Source organism: Saimiri boliviensis, chromosome 10 (assembly GCF_048565385.1).
Source record: "Saimiri boliviensis isolate mSaiBol1 chromosome 10, mSaiBol1.pri, whole genome shotgun sequence".
Taxonomy (NCBI): Eukaryota; Metazoa; Chordata; class Mammalia; order Primates; family Cebidae; genus Saimiri; species Saimiri boliviensis.
The window spans coordinates 3,297,828-3,324,566 of record NC_133458.1 but is presented as its reverse complement, the minus strand read 5'-3'; the positions used below and the strand labels follow the sequence as shown (position 1 = coordinate 3,324,566).

General features: G+C 49.5%; 1 pseudogene; it reads left to right on the top strand.

Moving 5' to 3' along the window:
• LOC141580153 (uncharacterized) lies at positions 1-26,008 on the top strand (annotated as a pseudogene).
• The last annotated feature ends 731 nt before the right edge of the window (positions 26,009-26,739 follow it).

Below are 26,739 nucleotides of genomic sequence, written 5' to 3'. Positions count from 1 at the left end.
ATGGCCAGGCAGAAGGGCTCCACAGCCAAGCCACAGCTGAGGCGAAACGCAGGGCGAGTTCTGGAAGCTGTGCGTTTGGCGTTGCTCGGTAGTGTGGAGGGGCAGGCTGGAGCTAGGTAGCTAAGCAACTTGGCAAATGGAGCTACTGAGGATTCCAAACAGGATCTCTGCGGCCCTCTCCACCTTTTACGGGTTGAACCACATGAAATTGCCAATATTAGGCCATTTGGAGCCAAGACAAATGTCAGCTTTGTGGGGTGTAGCCTCACAGAGAGGTTGCTCGGGGGTCTTTGCAGAGGGTGGATGAGCAGAGGGCATACTCTGGAGCCTGCTGGGGGGACCCAGCCCTGAGGCCACCAGGCCAGTGGTGTCCAGACTCTGATGTGGGCTGGGAGAAAGGGGAGGTTCAGGAAACCTGGAGGTGGTGAAGTGGCAGAGCTGGGAGGGGGGCGAGGGTGCAGCAGAGGAGAAGGGGCAGTGAGGCTGAGGTCCAGGGCTGCGGACATGTGGACGGTGTGAGTCCAGCCAGCTAAGAGACAGGTTCCAGGGGAGGAGCCTCGAGCGGCTGTGATGAGCTCGCAGTGTATAAACCTGCGTGTGGCAGGGACTCCGGAAGCCTGGAGTGGTAGGATGAATCCACAGGAGTGAAGCCGCAGTGGCAGGGTTTTTACAGATGCCGCGGATGATCTGGGGAAGGAGGGTCTTGCCAGTTTCTCTCACGTCACATTTTGCGGCGGCCACCGTTTGGGCAAGCTGTGGTCTTGCTCTGTGCCCACAGATGGTTGTATATCCTGCTGGCTCCAAGGTTTGAGACCAAGGAGGCCCTGGTGATTTGCAAGGCTCCATTTAGTTGGAAGGGTGATGGCTGGGCCGTCTAGGGAACCCAGGCTCCGAGGATTTGTCTGACCCCCTCAGGGCAGCAGAGCTTATTAGAGGAGGAGCCGCAGGTCCAGGAGGCAAGGCAGGCCCGTGGACCATCCCAGGCCCTCCACCGTGGGCTCTCATGGGCTCCCCACTGGACGGCAACTCTCCGCAGGTCCTCCCTGATTTCCTCCTCTTTGAGGTCCCCTTGGCTGTCCCCTTCTGCTTGCATGCACACCCCAGCTCTGTCGCTGACCCCGACCATTCTAATGCAGTGTTTGCTGATTCTGCTGTCTCCCACACTACGTCATGGGAGCTCTGAGCGTCTCTAAGTGACAACTAATGATGATAGCAATCATAACCACAGACAAAGGTGTAAGGCCCGCCACGTGCCTGCCAGACTCTCGTAGCAGCGGTTTATACAGATGGGCTCCTTAATCCCCCCATGCAGCCAGTAAGTGGCTGATTAAGGATTTGAACCCAAGAAAGTGGTGCGTCCCTCCTCACGTGTGTAAGTGGAGTCAGGGGTGTGGCAGCCAGCCTCTCCCTTCCCGGGAGAGACATGGTGAGAGCAGGGGCCTGCGGTCAGCATCTCAGCCTTTCCTGTGGTGGGGATGAGTGATTCTTGTTGGGGAGGGGGCCCCGAGGCTGGTGGGGAGGGCTGTGGCAGCAGGGTCTGTGGGCTCCTCATCAGATCCACCCACCAGGTAGCCACCTCCTGGGACCTGCGCTGACAGGCTCACATCACAGTTGTTAAAAAAATGTTAAATACTTTCTGACTCCCCTTTTCTCTCACTATAGGTCCATGTGCGCCTCGTCTGAGCTACAGTTTCCAAGTTACCTGTGACCGTGGATAACTCTCAGGTCAGCAACTTGTCAGTTGATTTCCAAGCTGCTGTTCGACGAACTCTGGTTCTGCAGGAAACACCTGGGCGAGCTCCCTCCTGTGGGGTGGACTCAGGCCCATCTCGCGGATTCCTCTGCGGGCTGACTCAGCCCCATCTTGCTGATTCCTCTTGCTTTTGCTGCTTTTGCTCTCCAGTGTGTCCTCAGGAGGTCAGAGCCTGCTTGTTGCTGCTTCAGGACCCCAGGAGGAGGGGTACCAACATGAGGGTGCTAGCATCTCCCCAGTAGTGGCTTCCCAGGGCTGGGCAACCCTGGGGAGGGGTTGGGACAGGAACCTCTGTCGCTTGCTGCCACTGCCTGGGTCAACCGCCTGGCAGGACTGGCCACTCCTGCTCGAAAGGCTGAGGCCTTGCCTGCCTTCTCCTCTCACCCAGCGCTCATGCAGGGACACGCCAGGGTTGGCATTCTATGTCTGCTCACACGATAAGTCTTGGTCATCCTACAGGATGTCAGTTGGTTCATGCTGAAGAGAAATTGTAAAGGACTCCTGTGCCTGCTAAGTTCCCAGGGCCTCTGCCACCTTCTGTCCCTATCCCTTTGGGAGCACAGCAGCAGTGGGCTGGCTGGGCTGTGCAGGGGAGATTCAGGGGTTAGGTACAGCTATGTGAAAGGTGAGCCTGCTAGACAGGGAAGCTTTCATCAAGGCCTCTGCCTGGCTACAATGGTGTCGGACACTTCAACCAAAATGCGCAGGGCTTGGACATCAAGATGATGTCCCTGCCCTCAGGACGAGTAACTCTCCACAACTGACTTCCTTTGCTGTTCTGAGCTCAGCCTGGAGTCTGTCTTGGGACCATAGCACCTGCTCTCCCAAGGAAAGCCTGGCAGCCAAACCCGGCTGTGCACCTGAACTTGCTCCTTGGCAGAGATGAAGGGCGTGATGTTTCATAGCCAGTCAACACCCACGGACAGTTGGGCTGCTTATAAGGAGTTAGTCATGCCTTTGAGCTGACTTACCTGAAATATAATTGCTCCTGATGGTGGCATGATGGATTAGAGTTATTTGTATTTATTGAGATTGTTGTAATTAGCAATCTCAGGGCTCAGTCTAATTGCATTATACATGCTGGAAAAACAAAACAAAACAAAATGAAACAAAACAAAACAGTCCTTCATCTTCAGCTCTCCAATGGTTGCCAGTTATGCACAGCTAATCTTTGCAGTGGAAGTTGTCTTTGGAGAATGTGTCTTCTCGGTCCCAGGCGGTCCTGGCCTTGGGCTGGGATCTAGGTGGGCTGCCTTGAAGCAAGCTGACAATACACAATTATTAAGGCTATTTTGACCTGCAAGTGTGGTTTCTTAGAGAGGAACAATTAAATACCACTTAGCAGTTATTTAGACTTTACATTGACTAAGGAAAGGAGAAGATGGAAGAACTCCTTCTTGCTTAGATGCAGTAGATTTTGTTTTTTTAAAAAATAATCTTTGGGAAATAAACTTAACAAAGAAGGTGAAAGGCTTGTAAACAAAATGTTAAAACTATGCTGAATAGTAGAAAATGTTGATGAAAGCTGTTAAAGAAGACATAAATAAATGAAAAGACATCCCATGTTCATGGATCAAAAGACAATATTGTTAAGATGCCAATACTATTGATTCTACACTATCCCTGTCAAAATCCCATTTTTATTTCAAACATAGGAAAATCCATTCTAAAATTCACATGGAATCTCACAGGCCCCTGAATAGCTAAAACAATCTTGTAAAAGAACAATATTGGAGGGCTTACACTTTCTGATTTCAAAACTACAGTAATTAAAAAACTGCATAATTAAAACTGGATGATACTGTCACAAAGACCTAGAAAAATGCAATATAATATAAATCTCAGAAATCAACCCTCACATATATGGTCAAATGATCTTTGGCGAGGGTTCCAAGACCACTCAATGGGGAAAGGACAGCCTCTTCAACAAATGATTTTGGAAAAATTAGATATTTACATGCAAAAGAACAAAGTTGGACCCTAACCTTACACTACATACATACAAAAATTTACTCAAAATGAATTAAACACCAAAAATCATGAAAATTCTAGGAGGAAATATAGGGGAAAACTTCATGCATTAATCGGGCATGACTTTTTTGTATATGGCACCAAAAGCACAGGTGACAAAAACAAAAATAGGCAAATGGGACTACATCAAACTTAAAAACTTCTGTACGGTGAAGTACACAATCAACAGCGTGAAAAGGCAACCTACTGAATGAGAGAAAATATTTGCAAATTATATATCTGATGGGGGTTAATATCCAGAATATATAAAGACCATTTAAATCTCAGCACCAACAACAAAATAAGTAACTCAATTTAAAAGTGGCATAGGCCTTGAATAGACATTTCTTCAAAGAGGATATACAAATGGCCACATAAGCATATGGAAAGATGGTGAATATCATTCACATTAGATAAATGAAATATCTAATTTATTTCGTTTATCTAATTAGATAAATGAAAACCACAATGAAATATCAGCTGATGTCCATTAGGATGGCTACAATCAGAAAGCCAAAGTGTTGACAAGGGTGTAGAGAAATGGAAAACTATGGTAAGAATGTAAAATGGTATGGCCACTATGTAAACCAGTATGGTCGTTCCTCAAAAAATTAAAGATAGAACTGTCATAGGATCCAGCAATGCCACTTCTGGTTACATACCCAAAGGAAATAAAGGTAGGATCACAAATAGAGATTTTTATACCCACATTCGTAATGACATTATATATATTAGCCGAGTGGTGAAACAACTCAGGCATCTATTCTCTTTTTAAATAAGTATTTACTTTTTATTGACACCTATTAGATGTACATATTTTCAGGGTACATGTGATAATTTACACTCACATAATCAAACTGTTGCAATGGGAATATCCACTACCTTAAATATTTACCTTTCCTTTTGCTAAGAACAAGTGAATTATTCTCTTCTACCTATTTCAAAACAGCCGATTAATAATAACTATAACCACTCTACTGAGCTATGGAACACCGGGTCTGATTTTTTTCTACATGTATATTTACACCCTCAATCAGCCTCTCTTTTTCCCCACCCCTCCCCCGCCCTTCTTAGCCTCCTGTCACCCCCAATCCACTCTCTATCTCCATGAGGTCTTCTTTTCTAGCCCCCACGTGTGAGGGAGAACACGTGGTATTTGTCTTCCTGTGCTTGGCTTATTTCACTTAACACCATGTTGCTGTAAATGAAAGGATTTCATTCTTTTTATGGCTGAATAATATTCCACTGTGTGTTTATACATTTTCTTTATCCATTCATCCACAGATGGACACTTGTGTTGATTCGATATTTTGACTATTGTGGATAGTGCTGCAATAAACATGGGAGTGCAGATTTAAACATATACCCACCAGTGGGATTGCTGGATCATATGGTGGTTCTATGTTTAGGTTTTGAGGAACATCCATACTGTTCTCCACTGTGGCTGTGCTAATTCACAGTCTTGCCAGTGGTGAACAAGGGTTCCCCTTTCTCCGCATTCTCACCAGCATCTGCTATTCCCTGTCTTTTTGAGAAAAAGCATTCTGACTGAGGCAAAGTGATATTTTACTGTGATTTTGACTTACATTTCTCTGATGATTAGTGATGTTGAACATTATTTCCATATACCTGTTGACCACGTGCATGTCTTCTGTCATAAAATATCTGTTCGGATCTTTGAACCATTTTAAAATCATATTTTATTTTTATTTTTTTTGCTGTTGAGTTATTTGAGCTCCTTATATAGTTTGCTTATTAATCCCTTGTCAGATAATGAGATTGTGAATTTTTCTCCTATTCTGTAGGTTGTATGTTCACTTTGTTGATTATTCTGTTTACTGTTCAGAAACCTTTTTTTTTTTTTTTGTGAAGACAGTCTCACTGTGTTGCCCTGGCTGGTCTTGAACTCCTGGCCTCAAGTGATCCTCCTGCCTTGGCCTGGTCTTGTGCAGAACCTTTTCAGCTTTCAACTCATTTTACAAGGCTAGCATTACCATGATACCCAAACCAGATAAGGATACAACAACAAAAAAGAAAACTGCAGGCCAACATCACTGACAAACACAGATGCAAGCTGAATCCAGTAGCACATCAAAAAGATCATTCACTGTCATCAAGTGGGTTTCATCCCAGGATGCAAGGATGGTTCTACGACTGCAAATCAGTAAGTAGTGGAATGATCACATGATTTTGGGTCTCAGTTCTGTTAATGTTCTTGATTCTGTTAATGTAAAATCCTTTCTCTTAATCTCTTTTTGAAGAGCAGTTGAAGGTGAATATGCCCTTTTGCTTTTTCTTTGCCTGAAACATGTCTAACATTTTTTCCAGAAAGAACTTTGGGTCCAGGACCTGGTCTAGCCTCTAAGTCCGCTTGTGCTGAGCATGGCAGCCTGGGCGGAGGTGGGTTCTCAGACCTTCCTCGTCAGTCCCTTCTCCAGGGCTCTTGTAACATGGGAAGGAGCGCCAACAAGATATTTAAGAAATGTTATCGAAACTGTTACTGATGAAGATGACTCTTACTTTTTCCGTGAAATTCTTAAATGACTTGATTTTAGTTCCTTTTTCTATTTTAGCCCATTTCTGCTCCCTGAGGGGACCAGCTTCTCAAGAAGAAACTCTGACTTCCTTTTTACATTTTTCTTTTCCTTCTCAGAGGACAACGTAGTTGGTTCTGTGAACTAAGTGTGTCTTTTAAGATACCCACGTCATCCAAAGCTGGGCTGATGCTGTGACTCCTCTCTGTGATCGTCTGCTCCTCGGCAGGGTGACCTGGGCTCATTCAGAGCATTGAGCATGCTGTGCCGATCCGTTCTGTAGGACGCTTGTCTTGTCTTAGTGAAACTGGGGGTCCAATGGTTTGAGGGACTGTGACGCACTTGTCCACTCTGTCTCCTGCAGGACTCGCCTAGCCTCATCTCAAAAAACTCGGCCCTTTAGATATTCACAATATTGAGTTTACTCAGGAAGAGCGTAAAGAAACATTGTTGATCACCTACAGTTTGGTAGATCTTGGACTAAATTTACCCTGGTTTCAAAACCCATGTGTTCCGAATCCCTCATCAACGGTATGCAACTGTCATCCCCAGAAGGAAAGCAAGCACTCATATGTAACGTGTCCCTCTGCCCCGACCACAAGTTCTGCGGAGACCGAGAGGGATCTATCTGTGTGTTCAGTGCTGGGTGGATGCAGGTGGCCTGCACGGATGAGCCACAGCCTTGACACCTGGGTCTTCCCCTGGGTTTGACTTGGCTCCAGGTAAACAGAGTGTGCAGTCCAGGAATGGGGCTTGTAGGACACCCGGGCCAGCAGCCCAGGCATGAGCATTACCCGAAACTCAAAATTTTCAAGAGCTTTACCCAAAACTCAAGACTTTCATTTCCACACATTATTCAAGTATCCAAGCTGGTTGAGCTGAGGCTTCACCTCTTTTTTTTTTTTTTTTTTTTCCTTCTTTCTCTAACACAGGGAAGTTGTATCTGTTCTTCCTCTTCCTTCTCCTTAGTTGTCCAGGTCTGGGTGTTCAGCATAGTTCCCTCCAGGAAGTTTAGAGTGGCATTCTCAGAGGGCAGGACCCTGGTGAGGACGGGCGTCTCAGCCCCCATGCTGAGCGGAAGGAGAGAGGCTTGGTCCAGCCCTCAAGGCCTTCTATACCCACCAGGTATCTAGGGAGCCCTGGAGAGCCTGAAGCAGTGAACAGGAGAGGCGCTCCATGGGGAGCACGGGTGGAGAGAGAGAACCCTTCCCACCGAAGCCTCCAGCCCCGGCTTTATCTCAGCCTTTGGCAGCTATTAAAAAATTCCTTCAATTTTTGCCCACTAAGGATTCCCGTCATTCTCTGGAACCCGAATTCAGAAGCGCAGTCTCATAGCAGTGTGTCTGACATATTTGCAGGAATGCATTTTATCCTAAAAGCTGGGGCCATTTGTACCCGAGAAGGGTGTAGCTATAGGAACCTCTGGACCTGTATTTAGTAAAGAATGAAGTCCGTTTTTTTCAGGGCACTTAACAGTTTTCCACTTCCCGGTGTGTAGGTTAAACTTGGTTTCAGTTATGACAGATTCAGACAAGTATGAAAGTCACCATCTAATTGACGGCTCAATGTACAGTATGATTCTAGAAAGGATCATTTAGAATTATTTGATCAGGTAAGGTTGTGGTCATGCTGTGTCTAGATTTTCCTAAGTTCTCTTAAAAAACAAGTTCAGACCAACACGTATATTTATGGGGGCGTGTATAAGTGTGGTCTGCACAGTGCCTGTGTGGACGCTCTGGGTCAGGCTGGCAGCCTCAAGGAGGGGCAGAGGACATTCTCAGTCGCTGTGGCTGAGTTAAGTTCACCCCCCAATTCACATGCTGAAGCCCTGACCCCCGGGACCTCAGAATGTGGCTGTATTTGGAGATAAGGTATTTCAAGAGATAATTGAAGTAAAATGGGGTTATTAGGGTAGGCCCTGATCCCATCTGACCGGTGTCCTTATAAGAAGAGGCAGTGAAGACACGGACACTTCCAGAGGGCCGACCCTTCGAGGACCCGGGGAAGAGACACGGAAGGAGGCATCGGAGGGAGCCAGCCTTGCCACCCGTTGCTCGTGCTCTTCCAGCCTCCCGAGCTGTGAGAACAACGTCTGTGTGTGAGCCGCCGATCCGCAGCCCCATCTGTGGGATTTGCTGCGACAGCCAAGCTGACTCCCACACGGGTCTGGAGCAAGCATGGACGGGCGCCCCAGGGCTCTCCTCTCTCTGACAGTTTTTCTTGTGACCGAGGCTGCCTGCAGAGCACACGATCTTGCCACGCTCTTCCTTAAGTGCAGAATTCTGATTTTTTTCAGGCAGCAACATGCCCTCGAAAACACTGTTTTCTAAGCTTCCTTTCAGCTCCAGGCAGTGGCACTCAGGCGCAGCGACACGGACAGACGCCCCTTCCTCTAAGAGGGAGGCAGAGGCTCTGGGACAGCTCTTCCCTGCTCCAGAGCATCTTCTCTGTCCTTGCTGGAGGGACGTGCCCACAGTGGTCTGTGCCCAGAGGCAGCCGTACAGCTGATGGGAGCGTGGGGCTGTGGAGAGTTCAGGGCCCTGACCACCTCGTTGGCAGGACTTCCCTATCTCCAGGCTTGTTTTTATGGGACAAATAAATACCCATTTGTTTATGTCAGACCAAGTTTCTGTCATTTGTTCCTAAACTGACTTATAACTGACGATAGCCGATAAATCACAGCAAGCACTCGTCTAAGCGCTGTGGAAGGTGGAGCTGGGAGGGCACCTGGGCCTGCTGCAGGATGCCACCCTGCAGGGAAAAGTGACAGCTCACGATCTGCCGGCCACGGAGGTCCTGCCAGTGCAGGAGAGGGAGGCACGGACAGTTCTGAATTCAGTTCCCCAGATTCCAAGGCTGCTAGAACAAGGCGGGAGAGGATAGCTAAGCAGCGGGGTGGAAAAGAAGTGGGTGTTTTCAGGGATGGAGGCTGTGGGCTCCGCACGGCGCCCATCACTCTTCCCTTGCATGGCCGCAGTGAGGACAGCCCCACACCCGCACGGCCTGCAGTGGTGCCGCTCGCTCGGGCTGGCCAGGCCACGGGTTGCTGGGCTCTGCCATTCGCATCCCCGTGTAACAGGTGGAGATGGTGGTGCTTGCCCACTGGAGAGTGCCTGGTGCTGAGGAGTTCTGAAGTTTGTGTGGAAGGAATGGAAACCGAGGAGGCAGGAAGGACTGCCAGCGAGAAGAGCTGTGCTCATTTTGTGTGCCCTTAAGGGCAGCTCTGTGACAACAGGCAGAGGGGACGGGTTTCGGGGGGTCGAGGTGGGCTCCAGATGGGGAAGAAGTTTCCATCAGCAAGAGCTTTCCCAAACTGGAATGGACTGCTTCAAAAAGTAGAATTTCATGCCCGTGGGGTGTCAAGAACAGATGGTGGGATCCCACCTGGAGGATGCGATGCAGGGGAGTTCAGACACAGGTGCGGGTGGGGCCAGACGACCTCCAGGGTCTGAGCCGAAGCATGTGGCCCCCGGGGCTGGGTCGGCAGGCTGTTGAGGAGCATGAGCGGCCGACTTTATTTACAGAGAGTCTTCTACAGGCTCCTCCCAGGTGCCCCAAGAGCATACACAAGTGCAGACGCAGCTGGGTCCAGGGCCTTGGGCAGGGGGGCGTGCTCCCCGGTGGGGGTGAGTGATCCCAGCGGTAGGGGGAGGGGAGTGCTGGGTGAGGTCAGAGAAGGGAGATTGTGGGATTTCATATGGGCTGAGGAACTGCTTGACTTCACAGAGAGAGAAAGGAAGATGGGATGTCTGCTCCCAGCAGGGAAGGACCAAAGAAACGGGAGGCAGCCTGGGAGGTGGCCGCGCGCCTAACCCGACCATGGTGGGGCTCTTGCTGACCTTGGAGAAGGGAGGGTGGGGCCGGACTCTGGACCAGGGTCCACACTGGGAAGAAAGTGAAGGGAAGTTAAAGACTTGAGATTCTCACATGGTTTTCTCAGGAAGAAAATAAACTCCCCAAACCACAAGACCAGCACAAGCTAGGAAGGACTCCACGGCCCACTTTTCTGTGGTGTGATCTCTGTGTGTTTCTGAAGTTCGTGGAAGGGACATGGTAAAAAGGGGAAGAATGTCGTGAGGGGTTTTTTGTTTTTGTTTGTTTGTTTGTTTGTTTGTTTGTTTTTTGAGATGGAATCTTACTCTGTTGCCCAGACTGGAGTGAAGTGGCACATTCTTGGCTCACGGCAACTTCCACTTCCTGGTTCAAACGATTCTCCTGCCTCAGCCTCCCGAGTAGCTGGGATTACAGGCATGTGCCACCACGCCCAGCTAAGTTTTGGTATTTTTAGTAGAGAGGGGGTTTCACCATTTTTGTCAGGCTGGTCTCGAACTCCTGACCTCAGGTGATCTGCCTGCCTTGGCCTCCCAAAGTGCTGGGATTATAGGCATAAGCCACTGCACCCAGCTAACAGTTACCAGATTTTAAAACATATTTTAAAGTGTAAAATTTTTTTGCATTAATAATAGTGATAATAATTTTACAAACTGTAAGTTTCACCTATTTTAAGTGTATAATTCAATGGTATATATAAAATGTATAATTATGCAAGTGGTACTACAATTCCATTTCCAAGATTTCCATCACCCAGAAAGGCCTAGCCCCTGTCTGTGCTCAGTCTCTATTCTCACCCCAGCCCAGGCAACCACAAACCCGTTTTCCATTCCTACAGATTTGCCTTTTCTGGATGTTTATGTAGATGGAATCAGGCAGTCCGGGATCTTTTGAGACTGGCCTCTTCACTCAGCATCAGTTTGAGGTTCATCCATGTCCAAGCAGGCATCAGCAGTTTATTATTTTTATTGATGAAGAGTAACCCACTGTAGGGAGGAACCACATTTTACGTATCCATTCACCCGGTAGATGCTTGCATTGTTTCCAGTTTGAATGTGCTCGCGTTGTTTCCAGGATGAATACTGATGGCATAGACCCTTGTTACCGGTCTCTGTGTGGACACGTGCTTCTCCGTCTCCTGGGTGGCCGCTCAGGGGTGTGCCAGCTGAGTGTTGTTGCTCAGGAAGTGTGAGGAAGGGTGAGGAGGTGGGAGAGGGTCCAAGAGGGGGTGCACGCGGCGACTGGGGCTGAGTCCCTCCAGCGTGGAAATGAGGAGGAGCATGATGAGGTGGAGGCCATGACGCTCATGGTGGAGGAGGGCCAAATACCCAGCCTCCTGGGAACCTCGAGGAGGAGCTCAGGCTTGTGGTTGGGGGTGTGGAGACTTCACAAGCTCCTAAATAAGGGTCCAGTGCAGAGAGTAGGAGCTTAGGAGGAAAGGTTTAGTAGCAGGATGGTGGAGGGAACGGGGCAATGAGAGGCAGGGTCTGGAGGAGGCTCAGGATGGTGTGTGCACAAAAGGCTTTTAAGTCTGGTGGTGGTACTGAGGCTGGAAAGGACGTCACCGATGGAGGCATGCACTGAGAAACCCCTCCTGGAGTGTGGCTGGAGCCACAAGATGCTGCAGTTGAATTGATGGTCACTAAGTGGCTCATCCTAACTAAAAGCAGTTCTCAGGCCCACAGAAGAGCCCTTCCTATTTCCTTAAAATTTCCTTTGTACATATTATACTTGAGACTACTCAGTAATAAGTGTAACATGACAAAATATAAATAAACTGCAAAATTGAACAGAATAAAATTCACAAAGGGCCCTAATTCCAATACCACATAGATAGTAAATGACTAAAAATTCTAAATGAGCACAGAAAACATCTGTCGTGTCAAATATATTAATTCTAACAGTCTAATACATATACTTAATTAAAATAGTGAAGCCATCTGTCCAAAAGCCTTCTCGGTGAAACTTTAATTAGTTGTCTCAGTTGTATCATGTAACAGAGAGAAAGGTCTTGGAGTTGCTTTCTTCTTAGCAGATTTGGAGCCCAGAAAAGTGATACAAAAACATTTCTTTTGGTGATATTTGAAAAGAAAAAGAGGCATTCCTTGTATTTTCTTCTTGGCTGTCTCTAACAGCTGACTCAGAATCGCACTTCACATTGTAATGCTTCTCTGAGCAAGTATGTCTGCATCAGGGCTTGGATTATCTTGGGCTTTGATTATATCTGAGGGTTATGTTTAAGGAATAGTGTTTCTTAAAAATTTTTAAATGTAATTGTAAAAAAACCCATGTAACAAAAATTTCCCATGTGTACAGTTTAGCAGTGTAAAGTATATTCACATTGTTGTGCAATGGGTGTCTTGAATATTTTCATCTTGCAGAATGAGAACTCTGCACCCATGAAACACATCTCCATTCTCTCTCACGCCTCAGGCATTGCCACGTACCATCCTACCTTCTGTTTCTACGAATTTGACTATTCTAGGGACCTCATATAAGTGAAATCATTCAGTATTTGTCCTTTTGTGTCTGGCTTACTTTACTCAGAGTGTTGTCGTCCAGGTTCCTATGTGTTGTAGCGGGTTTCAGAATTTCCTTCCTTTTTAAGGCTGAATAATATTGCATTGTGTATAGAGACCACGTCTTCTCATCTATCCATCCATCGATGGACACTGGGGTGGCTTTGTGACTGGTGCTGCTATGAACACAGATGTGCAAATATCTCTTTGACATCCCACTTTTAGTTCTTTTGTAAATATACTCAGAAGTGTGATTGCTGTGTTATATGGTAACTATACTTTTAATTGTTTTGAGGAATGGAACGTTATTATTATTATTATTTTTGTGATGGAGTCTCGATCTGTTGCACAGCCTGAGTGCATTGGCACAATCTTGGCTCACTGCAACCTCCACCTCCCAAGTTCAAGTGATTCTCCTGCCTCAGCCTCCTGAGTAGCTGGGATTACAGGTGCATGCCACCATTCCTGGCTAATTTTTGTAATTTTAGTAGAGACTGGGTTTTACCATGTTGGTCAGGCTGATCTCAAACTCCTGAACTCATGATGTGCCTATCTCAGGCTCCCAAAGTGCAGGGATTACAGGCGTGAGACACTACACTTGGTGGAACCTTTTTTTAAAATAGTGGATTTTAAATCATGCAGATTCAAATACATGGTAGTTAAAAACCTGTGTTGTAACAAAGTCCCGCTGATATTAACCTTTGGTTCAGAAGTTTCTTTAGAGCCGTTTAAACAGTGAGCCAAATTATACCTCCCTTGCATCCTAAAGTACAATTGAGCTAAAGTGGTATGAAGAAAAAGTATTACTATGGGCTTTGGGAGATGTGGATTCTAGTCTTGGCTTCATACCCTCTATTGGCGTGACTTTGAATAAGTCATTTCTCCTCTTTGGGTCCCGGTTTTCTCATAAGTGTAAAGGAAGAGTTTGAAATGAGTGATATCTAAGACGCTATTCAGCTCTAAGCGTATTACAAGAATACTTCCGACTGAAACGAGTGCATAAAAATATTAAACTTTATTTAATTATTGCAAGATATGCAGAACTACTGAAGAAATGAGAGGAACAAGGAGTCAGACTGTTAAGGTGAAGAAGAGGCAAGAGCAGACTAAGAAGCACCCAGGCCCCACGTCCAGACTGCTGCTGCTGAGTCAGAGCGGGCACTGCCTTCCCCGTGGGCTCTGACGGGACTCGGGCAGTGGAAGAAGAAAGCCCCAACATGGTCGGAAGTCAGAGTCCCCTGGAACAGGCCGCCCTGTGAGAGAGGAGGGGTGGTCACTGAAGTGTGTCTGTGGCATTCTATGGAATTGTGTTGTTCTCAGTGAAATTAGTATCCAAGGATTTTTCCTCTGTATGTTTTAGTATCAGAAAATTCCACTCACCACTTTCAGTTTCCCATTTGTGTAAATAATTCATTTACCTGTTGTCAGAGGCATTGGTGTTCATGTGTGGGTCTTTTGTTAAAATATTCATTATCCTTTTGGGTTTAGCCAGGACAGGACAGTAGCAGTGGCTCATACCTGTTCTCAGTGCCGTACACTAAGATGCTGTGATTCTCTGACATCTCCTGCGTGCTGGGAGTTTGGGAGAAAGGATGGCTGACTTGGGCTGTGCTAGTCAAATGCTAAAGAAGCAGCCCATAGCCCTTAGGTTATAGCCTGATTTTGAAAAACTCATAGTAACAAATCTATGACAGATTAGCAATTTTGAGCAAAGTCCTTTTATTTTTCATGAATCCAAAATAATCTTTCTCCCATTTTGCTGGAAATGAATTTGCCTCTGACATGAATGCCTGCTGAATAATGACAGAGTTGAGCTTGCGAGGACATTATGCAGAACTGGGCTGAAAAGGTTGACTTCCTGCATAATCTCTGCATCCATAGGCTCTCCGATTAGAAATTAATTACAGAAGCCATTTGCTTCTTAGGATGTTGGAAGAAGTAACTGAATATAAATAAGGAAAACAAAAGAGAAATAAAGCAAAAACAAAGGAGGAAAAAGCAGATGATCATTTAATATGCAGACTGAATCTAAGCAAATTACTATCTAGTCACAGATTTTCTGTAGGGATAAGTTTGCGGGGAACGTAATTAACAGACTGAACAGAACATGCAGCATCTTCATTTATTCTACAAATACCAGCCTGAATGTGAATTGACAATGGACTAACTTACTCTTAACATCCAAACAATTTGGAAGTAATTGACTCTTTGGATAATAAGGTCCTTTGGGGTTTTTCTGTTTCCCCAAAGATGTCTTAATAAACATCAATTAGCATTGCATAGGTCTACAGCTGTAGATGAAAATAATCTTTATTAGTTCTTTCTGTTTGCTGGAATTTTGGATAAATTGAGTTGACTGCACCCATAGAGTAAGCAAACAGGCGTGCCCTCTCTTAATAGGACTTGTTACATCCTAATTTTGCCGGCCTTTTCCAGTTAAAATAAGTTTCATCACGGATCGTACCTTCTCCAAGGAGGCTTTCTGGATAATTCCTAGCGGCTTTCTCCCGACACCTCGTCTCCTAGTTTTAGACCCTCAGTCACCTTCACGCTCCTGCCGAGCTGCTGGTGCCTCGTGCCCTAAAGCACTTCCAGCAAAGTGGAAGCCCTTCTCAAAAAATTCATTCTGTTCTGGTCACTGATAAGTCCTAAGTCTGATGCTTACTGAGTTTTCTGAAACCCAGGGACAAGTTATTTTCATGTAGGGTTCGTTCTGTCAAGATGGAAAGGATTCCCTTTCTGTTTCAGGGACTGTGTGGGTGAACACAGCAGGGACCTCACTGCAGTGGCTCGGCCGTCAGGTGCAATCACCAGGTGGTGGCAGCTGGGGCTAGAGCAGCACCTCTGTGGTGGCTTTGCACTCTGAGTCCTATTTTTCAATTTTCTCTTCCTCACAAATGCCTCATGGACACAACATGGCTGCTCCACTTCCTGCCTCACATCCACTTTCTCCAGAAGAGGAAGAAGAAGAAGAATGAGCAGTAGAAGCCGGGCGCGGTGCCTCAAGCCTGTAATCCCAGCACTTTGGGAGGCCGAGGCAAGTGGATCACGAGGTCGAGAGATCGAGACCATCCTGGTCAACATGGTGAAACCCCGTCTCTACTAAAAATACAAAAAATTAGCTGGGCATGGTGGTGCGTGCCTGTAATCCCAGCTACTCAGGAGGCTGAGGCAGGAGAATTGCCTGAACCCAGGAGGCGGAGGTTGCGGTGAGCCGAGATCGCGCCATTGCACTCCAGGCTGGGTAACAAGAGTGAAAACTCCGTCTCAGAAAAAAAAAAAAAAAAAAAAAAAAGAATGAGCAGTAGAAAAATAAAATAAAAGAAGGAGGGGGAGGAGAAAGAGAAGAAAGAAAAAGGCACCCAAATCGGGAAAGTCAGAAGTTTTCAGAAGTCCCTTTTACCCCTCCCTTCTGCCCCTGGATGTAGCTGTATCACAGAGGCCACACCAGCTGCGGGAAGACTGTGTGGGAAGCGGGAGACTCGGGTTAAAGGCATCTGTGCACAAGGCTGCCTGCAAAGTGCTGGCGTCGTTCAGTAGGAAAGCGGGGAATGAGTATGGAGACCCTTACCCCTCTCCACATGGGTTAGGAAGTCAGAAGGGAGACCTGGCGATGCCTTGCTGTGGAAGCTGGTGTGCCTCGGAATGACCATCAGGGTCCACCAGTCATTACCCAACAGGGGTGAGAGACACCACGGAGTATCCTCACCATTAAGATGGTCAGGGAAATACACCCTGCAGCAGACCCAGGATTGCGGGGCTACCTCTTGGAGGTGTGACACATGAGGAACCCCCAAGACAGAGGAGCCCTGAGACAGGAGCCCTGGATATGGAGGAACTCCAGGATGCTTGAAGGGAACTGAGGGATTAGGCTGGAATTCCTATGGCCTGCGGTGCTTGTGAGCCCTGTTGTAGTGAGGGGAGGGTGGCGTTGGCTGCTGGGAGGGCTGGCAATGCCGCTCTGCAGGAGGAGAGCCGGCATCCTATGGCTAGGAACAGTGATGGGGGCACATGGCTCATGAAGGCAAAGCCAGACCAGGATTCCAGTGCTTCAGACTCCCCAGCTTTTCCCCAATCTTTGCTTAAGTAGCTTTGCGGAAACCCACATTATAGCAAGTTTCTCATTTATGGCAGGAATTCATAATTTTGATGTTGTTGATTTTGGATCTCAGGTATAAAGCTTGAATTAGTTGTAAATGTTAGTTCATAACACAGTGACACCAGTGACTTGTGCAAGGCTCCTCTTTTATCTCCATCCATCCACCCACCCACCCATCCACTCATCCACCCACCCATCCACCCATCTATCTACCCACCCACTCGTTCACCCACCCAGCCACCATCTAGCCATACATCTATCCATCTATCCATCCATCCATCTATCCACCCATCCACCCACCCATCCACCCATCCACCCATCCATCTACCTATCCATCCATTCACCCATTCACCCACCCATCCTATCTGTCATCGATCTATATCTATCTCCTATCATCTACTATGTACATTCTATGTATCTATCATCTATTTATATATCTATTATCTATTTATTATATATCTCTATTATCTATCATCTATCATGTCATTTATTTATGTATCTATTATCTATCTATCCTATCTTTCTATCTGCATCTGTCTATCTATCTATCTATCTATCTATCTATCTATCTATCTATCTCCTCTTATCCCCAGACCTTATATCTCTCTTCTCACAGGGAATGTTTACAGTTATTTGAAGCAACCTAGTTCTCATTGCAATCCCAGTTCCAGAAGGTGAATGTTTTCATATTTCCTGAAAGCTTCTTGGAGAGGTTTGCTGATTTTATGCCACTTTACCTGGTTAAATAGCCAACATACTGACTTTACCCCAGGCTGGGTGTTGCAGTGCATGGCGTATCTGAAAGGTGCTGGCATCTCCAGGGTGCTCGTACCCACACTGACCCCCCAAGGCCTCGGTCTCACTGATGAGCCTCAGCTGAGTGCTGGCTGCCCACATGCCTCTCCTTCAGGGGAAGGGCAGGCAGAGCCATCTCTGAGACTCTAAAGTCACTCTGAAACTTGTCCCTCTTTCCACCTCCTGGCCCAAGCATCTTTCCAAAGTTTCATTGGCTCCTGAATCTCTACACTGCACAACACTTTTACAGTGATTTCCTTGAAGAAGAAAAGAGCTGAGGCCGAAGTGTGCAGTTCAGGAGGCATGTGGAGTCTTTGCCTGAGCACAGGATGGGTCCCTGGCACAGCCTTGGGACCCTCTGCAGAGACTCCTACAGCTGGATGCTCCCATTCCGCTCCCAGAGCCCCAGCCTTGGGATGCCTGGTGTGAATGAAGCTGGCGAGCCGTGGGGTTTGTGAGTTCACAGGTGACTCTGACCTGCACTTACACCTGCAGGCCCAGGCCATCGTGCCAGACTCAGGTGGAGAAGTGGAGACACATCATCCTAAGAGTGGCTCTTGAGAAATGGAGCCCTTCCCTGAAAACACACACGTGTGTGTGTGTGTGTGTGTGTGTGTGTGTGTGTGTGTGTGTGTTTCATGCTAAAAATACAAATCAGAGCCAGATACACATGAAAATCTGTCTTGCTGCTTGATAATCTGCTCGAGCTCAGCCCTTATTCAGCAACCGCTTGGATCCTTCCCGACAGTGTGTGCAAGCTCGATTTGCCCCAAGCCCGCAAACCCCCCTGAAGGAACAGGGGCTGGCAGGTGCAGAGGGCTCCCTGGGGTCAGTCCTGGAGGTCGTGTGGTTGTATCTTCTTTTACGCAAAGGTATTCCAGGAGCCGAGCAGCTGAGAATCGTGGCCAAACCCTGCCGGAGTTCAGCAAAGCTGGGGAGGGGGTGCAGCTCCAGGGTCCTCACTGCCTCCAGGGCTGGGGTGTAGGTGAGGCCGAGAGGGAAAACACCGGGTATGGGCAGAGCCTCCAAAAGGACTCCTGAAAGACTGCATCTCGTTCCCATGGCTTCTTTTGCTCATACCAGCTATGCAATGTTACCTGAGAAGCTCCCGTGGAGCTGGGGTGCTGCCCACCCGGTGCATGGGTGCCTCACACTTCAGGCTCCTGGTGACTACTCAGGAAGAACCTAGCAGCACTGTCGCCACTGCCAGGGCTCTGTCTATGATGGGTGACAAGTAGGGCAACAGCTGCCTTGTCCCTGAATTGAAAACAGATGTCAGGATGGGGCTGGGCACAGCACAGGTGGGAGGGTGAATTGGGCTGGATGGAGGGCGCTGGTCACAACATTTAAAAGACAAAGGTGTGACCTTGTACATTGGGGGTTCCAGACTCACGCTGGGCCAGGAAGTGTGCCCTGACGGAATTCATGTTATGTCACTCCATTTCAGGGAACGCCAAACAAGGGAGAGGCTGGTGCTTGGGTTCTAGGAGCTGTGTCCTAAGAAATGGAAGTAAGTGGAAAAAACCATCCAAGCAGCAGGTCATGCCTGTCTTCCCGGTGAACCGCTCCATCCCGAAGTTGTCAGTCAATATTAGCACAAAAAGACCAGCACTCTGGGGATCCCAGGGATTTGGGGAGTCATGTGCCACACAGCCCCATAGGAGAAAGTCAGTCCCCAACAGGGACTCAGCCCCATGGGAGAGAATCAGCCCCCGTGGAGGGCGCTGCGTGCCGGCAGACCTGAGAGCTCTGAACCCAGCGCACTGTGTCGGGACGCAGCCTCTGCCTCTAGCCCGTGGCTGCCATCATTTCCCACCTGGTCCTTGCAGGAGCCTCCTCACCATGACTGCAGCTTTGAATTTCCAGAGCAGCAGGCAGCCACAGCGGTTGAGCTCACCCTGCAGGTTTCCTACGCCACACCTCCCGGCCTCCTGCCCCGGCTCTCCCACTCCAGCTGCCATGGCAAAGCCAAGTGGGCCCTCCCTGGAGGTGCCGACTCTAATCCTCTGTGCCTCTGCAGAGAGACCCGGACCTGGGTAGCTCTTGTGGTCTTCAGGGCTTCCTGGCCACCGCAGCTTGTGCCCTCACCTGGGCTTCCTGTCCCCCTCTGTGCTTTATGTTCTCTGCAGCTCCCCCGCCTCCTGGGGCGCTGACTGTCCTCCTGTAGGGTGTGGCTCTTGAGGGCAGGGCACCCTCGCTCATCCGTGAAACAAGGTGGGTGCTAAGGAGAGGGGTATGGGGCTTGGGGACGTGTCATCACCAGAGTGCACCTGGTGGCCCAGTGGGCTCTCACGGGCTTCGTCCCTGACTCGTTCAGGGGGCTCCTGGTATGTGGCTAACTCATGGGACATGGGTACATCTATTTTCTATCCCCAGAGGGCCCCAGGCATGCAGCCCTTTTTTTTTTACTGCTAGCTGGAGGTGGATGGTGAGTGGGGGAAAGAGCCTGGGGTCGCCCAGGAAGCCTAGGGTCTGTGTCTGCCTCTCAGTTGCTCTGTGATAATTAGAAATCCCTCAATGTCTCTGAGCCTGTTTTCTCCCAGATGAGAAGGAACTTGAGCCACCTTTCAGGAGCATGTGTTCTACCAAAGGACTTAGGTGCCGCACGGCTGCTCCATGCTGACGCGCCTCAACAGCTGCCCCTGCCTGAGAGTTAGCAAGGCCTCTCGGTGTCCTGTCCATGGTGCTTCCGAGCTGGCCTGGATCTCCTGCGCAGGTGGACCATCAGGTGCTGGTGGAGATGAGCACATGAGAACTCTGGTCCCGGAGTGCTGGGACACAAAGCCATTTCCATGTTCCAGAGCATGGTCTTACAAATATAAAAAATGTTACAAAACTGCAAAACACAGTTTTAAGCAGTGGCCAATGCAACAGAAGCTCTTTGGACTCTATGAGTCATCCCAGAGGATTGCCCAGAAGATCCTGGACCACCATGAAGCCCAGGAGGTACCGTGAAGCCACAGAAATTCACCGACTAAACACACAGTGAACAATTCTACATGCAGGCATTGTGGTAGGTGCAAGGAATCCACAACATGAGTACAAAAAAATAACGGTAGTACTGTATCATTGGGCATTGGAGCTCTGGTTCAGTTCTATGCATGTGCATGCATGTGTGCCTGTGTGCCTGTGCATGTGTGCCAGCGTGTGCACACATGTGTGTCAGTGTTTGCATGCATGTGTGTGCATGTGTGCATGTGTGTGCTTGTGCCTGTGTGCGTGCATATGCAAGTATGTATGTGTGTACATGTGTGTGCATGCATGTGCATCTGTGCACGTGTATGCCTGTGCATGTGTGCATGTGTGTACACAAGTGTGTACTGAGTGTGGTGCATGTGAGTATGCATGCATGTGCGTCTGTGCCTGTGCATGTGTGCATGTGTGTGCATATGTATGTGCCTGTGTGTGGTGCACCTACACAACAGCACACTGTGGTGCATGTGAGTATGCATGTGTGTGCATGCATGTGTGTGTGTGCATGTGTGTGCACGTGTGTATGCCTGTGCATGCATGCAGAGCTCTTTTCCAGTCCTCACGACAGCCCTAGCAAACAGGTCCTGTGGTTATTTGCTAAAATGCCTGTTAGCACCCTCCTTTCTCATAGATACCCAAGGCAGCGTCCTCCCACAGCGAGGCTGGGCTCTGCCTCGTGACTTGCTTCTGCCGATGGGACAGTGGTGGTGTAGACTTGGAGAGAGCTGGACATTGTCGCTGGGCTTTCTTGCTGCTGTTGGAACCCCTAGACCATGACAGCCAACCTGAGTTGACCTGTGGGAACTTGAGAGGCACATGGAAGACAGTTGGGGCATTCTGGCTAATGCACAGCCAGCACCCCCACACGCCTGACACCAGGCCTGTGAGGGGAACCATTTCAGACCATCTGGCCTCTGAGAGGAGCCCGGCTGCCCAGCTATGCCAGGTCCAATTCCCAGCACACAGAATTCCAGGCTGGACTTTCCTTCAAGCCAGGAACCCTTGAGTGACATGTTTTATTGACATGAAATAAGACCTTTGTGAGCATAACTTTCATCTGGGGTTGCAGAAGGTGAACAAAACCTACACAACAGCACACTAAGTCCCTTAACTTCACAGGATGCTCTGAAAGAGGACAGGGAGGAGCATTGTGGGAGCCGGGACCCAGGACACCCTTGGAGGACGTCATTCTGTGAGTGGGAAGGCCTAAGAATTTTGAGTGTGATAGAGATAAACCCATTCTCCACTCCAAAGAAGTGGGCCAGAAAGCAAAGAAATTTAGGTCTTCACATACATGGCTTTGAAGATAGAGCTGCGTATTAAAGACTGAAAACAGCCAGGTCAGAGTCAGTAATGTGTGCAACACATAACGTGGCCGTGGTGTGTGGAAGATGCTTGAGGACCATGAGATGAGGGAGGTGCGACGTGGCCGGCTCTGCGTGACAGGGGAGGGGACTTGGTACGCAAGAGAAGTCCGACCACAGACCTCGTGCTCATGAAGGTTTTGGAGGGGATGGGATGGCAGCTGCCACCCTGCAGGAAGATGTGATCTTAGTTGATTGATCTCTAAAAGAATGGAAAACGGTATCTATGCCTCATCACAAGTGTACACCTGTTACTTACAGACTGCTCTGTGTCAGAAGCACCGAGGTTCACAGCAAGAGGCCTCACTCTGTCAGCCTCCCTGGTGAGGGGAGATTTGGTCAGAAGGCAACAGAGCCCACCTGTGTCCTTCAAGTGAGGGTTGCAGGGGTGATGAGATCTGACTGCCTGAGGCAGGAGAATAGGGGCTGGGCCGTGCTTGGGAAGATGAGCTGAATTTGGAAGAAGGAATTAGAGAAGAGAATATGAAAACAACAGTAACAACCAAACAGGCAGAAATGAACAGGGAAGGGTTGCTGATATGGTCTGGCTGTGTCCCCATCCAAATTTCAACTTGAACTGTAGCTCCTATAATCCCCATGTGTCCTGGGAGGAACCTGGTGGGAGGTGATTGAATCATGGGGGTGGGTCTTTCCCATGCTGTTCTCATGATTGTGAGTAAGTCTCATGAGATCTGACGGTTTTATAAAGGGCAGTTCCCCTGCACACCCTCTTTTGCCTGCCGCCATGTAAGACATGACTTTGCTCCTCCTTCACCTTCCACCGTGATTGTGAGGCCCCCTCAGCCATGTGGAACTGTGAGTCCATGAAACCTCTTTTTATGCATCACCCAGACTCCAGTGTGTCTTTATTAGCAGCATGAGAACAGACTAATACAGTAGGAGAGTCCTGCTCCAAAAGTATCCAGGGATGCATATTAAACAAGGCTGCTTAGGTGCAAGTGACAGAAACACACCCAATGCAAAACAGTTCAAAGCTTCCTCTGCTGGAAGATGCAGCTCCAGCTGGAAGCGTCTTCCCTGACGATGGTGTTTGCTTTCTTCTCCTCCTGCCTGCTTCTCTGGGGAATGTTTCTTTGATGCAAAAGCTGGAAGCTCCAGTCTCTAAGATTCATAACCAGTAAGCACAAACAAGGAAGCTTCACGGCCCGGGGGACTCATGCCAATCCTGGAGCAGGGCTGTGACTGGCTCTGCCTGGTTGCACCTGCCAGGCCCCTGCCCCTGGACCAATCAGCACGGCTGTGAGGGCAGCCGCTCTGACCCACCAGTCTGGCCCACATCTGGGATGAGGGGGCTCCCCAGACACTGTCACTGCCAGATTTGCGGGGATCACAGTGTATAAGATGATTCCTTCCAATCAGCCCCAGCACTTTCCCGAGCCATGGCCAAGGGCCCAAGTGGAGCTCAGTGGTGGACAAGGCAAGTGGTGACCACTGAGCTCCACTTGGGCCCTCGGCCGTGGCTGGTCTGCTGCAGGGAGGCAGCTGGGTCTGTGCTGGGTCTCTGGGTGGTCCTAGCCGGAGGCACCCATTGTAGGTATCGGCTGACTCCTAGCCTCCCAAGCCAGTGTGGCCCAGTCCACAGCCCCCTAAGCAACGTTGGCAGACGCACCAGAGCCCTGCCGAGCTCAGCTCAGCCTCACAGACTCACACACTGGATCAGTGTTTCCTGTTGAATTCAGCTTGAAGCTTTGTGGCTGTTTGCAGCAAGGCTGACTGATAGGCAGCAGCCGCAGGCCCTGCTGAGGGAGAGTCACCTTCTCTGTCTCGATCTGGGTTTGAAATGTCAATCCTGGTCACTGTAAATGCTTTTAAGTCTGAAAATCCCAAATGCCTAGATGGAGGGACATACTCGTCCCCTGTCATTTCTGGCTGCCTGCAGCCTGTTGGTGAGCACTCTGAGCCTTGGACATGTCCTTTGGAACAGCTGGGGTGGGCAAGGGCAGCCAGTTGGAGGAGGAGCATGAAGGAGTCTGGAACATGAGCCTTAGCTGCAAAATTATCTGCTGTTTGTTTTGTTTGTTCTGGAAAATGGAGATTGGCCAATGCAGCCTGTGAAGGCTCAGCAGGAGAATGAGAATCTCGGACTTCATCAAAGCATCTGGACTCTCAAGAGACATGGCCTACGCCTCCAAAGAAACAAGAACGGGGGCAAGAATCTGTGAATGCCTCCTAACTGCCCACCCCCCAACCGCCCACCCCCACAACTGCCCACCCTCCCAACCACCCACCTCCCAACCACCCACCCCACAACCACCCACCTCCCAACCGCCCACCCTCCCAACCACCCACCCCCACAACTGCCCACCCTCCCAACCACCCACCTCCCAACCGCCCACCCTCCCAACCACCCACCCCCACAACCGCCCACCCCCATAACCGCCCACCCTCCCAACCGCCCACCCCCACAACTGCCCACCCTCCCAACCACCCACCTCCCAACCACCCACCCCCACAACTGCCCACCCCCACAACTGCCCACCCCCACAACTGCCCACCCTCCCAACCACCCACCCTCCCAACCACCCACCTCCCAACCACCCACCCTCCCAACCACCCACCCTCCCAACCACCCATCTCCCAACCACCCACCCCACAACCACCCACCTCCCAACCGCCCACCATCCCAACCACCCACCCTCCCAACCAGCCACCCCACAACCACCACCCTCCCAACTGCCCAACCCCACAACCACCCACCCCACAACCACCCACCTCCCAACCACCCACCCTCCCAACCACCCACCTCCCAACCACCCACCCCACAACCACCCACCTCCCAACCACCCACCCTCCCAACCACCCACCCTTAACCACCCACCTCCCAACCACCCACCCCACAACCACCCACCTCCCAACCACCCACCCCACAACCACCCACCCCCACAACCGCCCACCCTCTCAATCATGTACCCTCCCAACCCCCGACCACCCACCCTGGCCAAGGCTTGGATAGCAGTTCGTCTCGTGCCTGGCAGGTAAGAAGGTACAAAACAAATGCTAATTACAAATCCCACACTCTCTGCCCCACTGTTTTAAAATTTTTCACCCTATGACCTGTCAACTGCTTGAATGGTTTCCGTGGTTTGTCTCTTTAAGGTTCATTAAATTTTGTGTTGTGGCAAAGCACATTTATCAATTCCAAGCATGTATGGAGTGCTGGGCACTTGCCCTGCCCTGAGAAGGCTGAAGGGGCCAGTTCAGGGCCCCCCTCAAGTAGCCCAGAGTCTGGTGGAGAGAGATGAGGACATGGGTGCTGTCTTTGCACCGCCCTGTGCTCTGGGCTCCTGTGTCCTGTGTAGACACATGTGACTGTGGGAGGTTTCCCAATGGGGTGTCATCTGCAGGGTCTCAAAGGATGAGGGCAAGCCTTCTAGGAATGAAGGGATGGAGGCAGGGTCTGCCTCAAGGGAGGGGGTGTGAGGGAGGGGCTGAGGGTGAGGAATGGCCAGATGGGCTGGCAGTGAGGGGCTCTGCCTCTTGTGCTGGGGAGTTTGGCCCTTGTCCATTGCTCATTGAGAGATGAGCCTTGTCCAGTGCTTACTGAGAGCATCTGCACAGGAGAGTTATTTACTTAGAAAATAGTTTTTTAGAAGACTTTACCCAGAAGGGACTTCTGTGCTTCCATTGGCTCTGAACCTCCAGTCACAGGGAAGCAGGCACTAATCAAGCCTTTCAGAAGGGAAGTGCTACAGGGAGCTGGGGAGGAGCTGACCCTGGAGGAGCTGGTCCTGAAGGAGCAGGTGGGAGGGAGCTGGCCCTGGAGGAGCAGCAGGGGAGGATCTGATCATGGAGGAGCAGCTGGGGAGGAGCTAGCCTGGAGGAGTGGCTAGGGAGAAGCTGACCCTGGATGAACAGCTGGGGAGGAGCTGGTCCCAGAGGAGCAGCTGAGGAGCATCTGGTCCTGGAGGAGTGGCTGGGGAGGAGCTGACCCTGGAGGAGCAGTTGGGGAGCAGCTGGCCCTGGAGGAGCAGTTGGGGAAGGAGCTGGCCCTGCATGAGCAGCTGGGGGAGTAGCTGGCCCTGGAGAAGCAGCTGGCCCTGGAGGAGCAGCTGGCCCTGGAGGAGAGGCTGGTCCTGGAGGAGCTGCCCTCGGAGGAGGGCATGGGCTGAGGTAAGGGAAGAGACAGTCAGGGAGACAATGGGAGCAGTGCTGGGCCTGAGCTCAGGTGGAAGCCCTGGGGCTGGGGAGGAGGGCGGGCTCTTGGAAGGCCTGCTAGCTACAGCCTTTCTCTGAGAAACCTCCTCACAGAGAGTGAGAACAAAGCACTTTTTGTTAGAAAGTGAGGAGAATGGTTACAAATCCATGTTCTTAGAGCTGAAAGAGGATTTGGAAATGACCTATGGACAGGGATGGAGCAGGGGTGGCACCTGCTGTGTGCCGTGTGCTCCGTGGGTCCCATTCATTTTCCCATAAGGCCATGGACCTCTGCTGGAGGGCAAGAGGGCTGGGCATCATTGCCAGGCCTGGGCAGGGCCAGCATTGCACCCCACCCTGCCATTCCCACTCTGGGGCATCCTCGCCTTCAGGCTGGAATGTTCACCATTTCAGGTTTCAGGCAGACAGCCGACCCCAACTCCTCCAATGACTGGCTCATTCACTTTAGAGTTTGCCTTTATTATTTAAAAAATCTCTTTAGGTTTTACATTGATTAGATAGTTCTGGAAGGTCATGTGCTTCCCTGAATCAAGTAGAGACATTATTTGTGGCTATCAATAATTATTTTCTTATTAATGTAATTAAAGATCTCTTTCTTTTCTCTAGTAGCCTAGGAGAAAGAAATCTTCCAATTATCTCTACCTTCAGGTTCTTTCTCTTTTTTTTCAAAATATCTCTAATTATC